This window comes from Chiloscyllium plagiosum, unplaced genomic scaffold (assembly GCF_037043375.1).
Source record: "Chiloscyllium plagiosum isolate Xiang-an unplaced genomic scaffold, Cpla_swu_hap1 HiC_scaffold_27, whole genome shotgun sequence".
Lineage (NCBI taxonomy): Eukaryota > Metazoa > Chordata > Chondrichthyes > Orectolobiformes > Hemiscylliidae > Chiloscyllium > Chiloscyllium plagiosum.
Genome location: NW_028270165.1, coordinates 13470595 through 13474433, shown reverse-complemented (window position 1 = coordinate 13474433; position 3839 = coordinate 13470595).

Genomic DNA, 3839 nt, shown 5'->3' with positions numbered 1-3839 from the left:
GTGGAAATCAAAAGGAGTCTCTTCAGTGTTTCTTCCAGGTTTTAATTTTAATTGACTCCTAGTACAGTAGGCACCGGGTTTGTGGTAAGCCGAATTCTTATTCGGCAGGACAGCTGGGGGGAGGTCATGAGCCTTGGCACGTTCGTCATCAGAGTAAGGGGGGAGGGTTCAGGCAGGGAACCGGAGGTGGTCAGCTGACAGGATTAGAAGCATAAAATATTTCCTCCTCCGAATCAATATCTCCCCCACCATCTACAAACGGATCAGGATTCTTTTGTAATGGGTCTTTGGAAGAGGGGAGGGTGGGGTATAAGGAACAGTCCTTGTCAGCTTCGTCCTGCGCAGCTGCAATTGCAGTCTGTTGTTTATTCATCAGTTTCCTTTTTCTTTGGTGCCCTTGACGTTTCAACGTAGATTCTGAATCTTCGCGTTTTTTAAATTTTCTCCCTTGCCTATTCCAATTCTGCTTCTAAATCATGTGCTTCACATTTATGTTTTAGTTCTGTCCAATTTAGTTCACATCCTTCCTCAGTTAATGGACTAACTCCCCTTTTAATACAGTTTTGTCTCCATGATGATTGCATGGATTTTTCCCATTTTTCCGAGCTACCCTTTTCCACTCTGATAAGACTTCTTTCTGCTTACTTCCCTTTCTTTTTTCCCAAATCCCTTGTTCAATTTTAGTGAATAGAGTTAAATCATGTGCGCCTCCTAGAGACCAATCCTTATTCTGTTGAGCAGCTGCAGCTGATATTCTCCTTAATTGTTTCTCATAATTAAGGATACAGACTTGTTATTTCTGTTAGGGGACATTTGTCTTCCATCTTATCTAGGGGCACACTCAGTTATCCGACCTACTTTAAATCTTCACAAAACTACTGATCAACAAGGGCTCCAACCCCACAAAGTACAAACGCAAACATTCATTCATCAACAAGCAAATGTGCATCCAAACCAAATCTCACAGGATTAAACTTTCTGAAAGCTGCAGGGAATCAGTGCTGAGTCTCTGTCTGTCTCACATGCGCACTCTCTCGTACATACACATGAACATTTTAAGAGAAATGAGGCACTCACATTCCAGATTTCTCATAAATCCTGGATGTGGCACATAGTTGCTTAACTAAGTATGCAAGAATTGTATCACTGGCCAGCTTTTTTTTGATATAAATGACAAAAGCAACAGCCACCCTCTATTTCATAAATGAAGAACACCCAACAGAACAAAACTATAACTAACAAACAACACAAACAGCAAAGCAAGACAAGCCAAGATGAATAGATACAACAGAGAAGATAATCTCGACTTAAAACTTTCACTAATCAACAACCCGACAATGAACAACAAGACTAATGATTTCTGCAAAACATTCTCAACATTGTAAAATCCTGACAGTTTCTGTTTTTAGTCCTATTTAAACGATCTCCTTTAGGGTTCCGTCAGGGTACCGAGAGAGTGAAATGGGGGAAACACCACACAGATGTAGACAGAGAGTAATCAAGGTACAATTTTACCTTTGGGCCCATTGGTCTTGAGTCCAACCCTTCGATGGAACTCCTCTTTTCCAGTTTCACTCAAATGTAGCCCTTGTTGTAACCCTGCTTGCAGCGCCAAATTGAGACAGCCCAGGGAGTCCCTTGTGGACTCAGACCTGTCAGCCTATCTTGGTTCATCCCGGAGATCGTACTCTTTGGAAGTTTGGAATAAAAATAAAACTCTTACAGACAGTTTAGTTTAATTTTAAATTATCCCCTTCATTAATACCATCACCGTTACAACATAACACTGATACCTATAAGACAAGCTGACTGGATTCTATTAACCCAGAAGAGTAGCAATCACTCTTCTTCCAAGAGCCCTGGCGGACTACTCTGTATACTATCTTTATACACAAGTTTTTTTTACAAAGGCGGTGCTGTGACAAACACGCTTTCTTTATATGAATTTTTTTTTTAACAAAAGCACTGCATGTTCTGAACTAGACAGATAACAGTGAAAGGGCTGAAAATGTGTTGCTGGAAAAGCGCAGCAGGTCAGGCAGCATCCAGGGAACAGGAGAATCGACGTTTCGGGCATAAGCCCTTCTTCAGGAATGAGGAAAGTGTGTCCAGCAGGCTAAGTTAAAAGGTAGGGAGGAGGGACTTGGGGGAGGGGCGTCAGAAATGCGATAGGTGGAAAGAGGTCAAGGTGAGGGTGGTAGGTCAGACTGGGGTGGGGGCAGAGAGGTCAGGAAGAAGATTGCAGAAGAAGATTAGGAAGGCGGTGCTGAGTTCGATGGATTTGACTGAGACAAGGTGGGGGGGGAGGGGAAATGAGGAAACTGGTGAAATCCGAGTTCATCCCTTGTGGTTGGAGGGTTCCTAGGCGGAAGATGAGGTGCTCTTCCTCCAACCGTCGTGTTGTTGTGGTCTGGCGATGGAGGAGTCCAAAGACCTGCATATCCTTGGTGGAGTGGGAGGGGGAGTTGAAGTGTTGAGCCACAGGGTGGTTGGGTTGGTTGGTTGGTCCAGGTGTCCCAGAGGTGTTCTCTGAAACGCTCCGCAAGTAGGCGGCCTGTCTCCCCAATATTGAGGCCGCCACATCAGGTGCAGAGGATGCAATAGATGATGTGTGTGGAGGTGCAGGTGAATTTGTGGCGGATATGGAAGTTTCCTTTGGGGCCTTGGAGGGAGGTGAGGGGGGAGGTGTGGCCGCAAGTCTTGTACCTCCTGCGGTCGCAGGGGAAGGTGCCGGGAGTGGAGGTTGGGTTGGTGGGGGGTGTGGATCTGATGAGGGAGTCACGGAGGGAGTGGTCTTTATGGAATGCTGATAGGGGAGGGGAGGGAAATATATCCTTGGTGGTGGGGTCCGTTTGGAGGTGGCGGAAATGACAGCGGATGATGCGCTGTACATGGAGATTGATGGGGTGGTAGGTGAGGACCAGTGGGGTTCTGTCCTGGTGGCGGTTGGAGGGGCAGGGCTCAAGGGCGGAGGAGCGGGAAGTGGAAGAGATGCGGTGGAGGGCATCGTCGACCACGTCGGGGGGGAAGATTGCGGTCCTTGAAGAAGGAGGCCATCTGGGATGTACGTTTTTGGAAGTGGTCCTCCTGGGAGCAGATGCGGCGGAGACGAAGGAATTGGGAGAATGGGTTGGCGTTTTTACAGGGGGCAGGGTGGGAGGAGTGAAAGGCAATAATTCGGGAGAGAAGTAATTGATACCGAGTTTCATTTCGAGGTCAGAATCAAACACTTATTCATTTCACAAAGGAACTGCCGTGAATGTGATCACTCAATATCCTGTTTATACAAATTCACTGATGTTAAGGCAAATGTTCTTATATGCCTTACCCTCCATGCCTGTCTATTTTCTAGTGTGGAGCAAATGTGTTCTATAATTCAACATTACATTTTAGTCTAAATGCCGAAGGACAAGTTTTCCTTACAAACATTCTCACGACCCCTTTCAAAGTTTCATAAGTTCTTTCCTATATCAGGGGGAGCAGAACTTAACGTAGTTTCCAAAAATGCCCTAACCAATGTACAGCCACAATATGACCTCACAACTCCTTTATTCAATGCTCTGACCAATAAAGGAAATCATACCAAACGCCTTCTTCACTAGCCTATCGACCTGCAACTCAAAGATCTCTTTGTTTAGCAACACTCCCCTTAACTGTCAGTCCTGCCTGGATTGCTCAACCAAAATGCAATACCTAATTTCTCTGAATTAAACTCTATCTGACACTCCTCAGCCTGTTGCCCACCCCAAAAATTCGAACTTATAGCAAACTCTCTTTGCTCTCTTATACCCTAGAAGCTGAAAGTCTCCATACCACACAGGCCCCCTCTGTTTTCACTT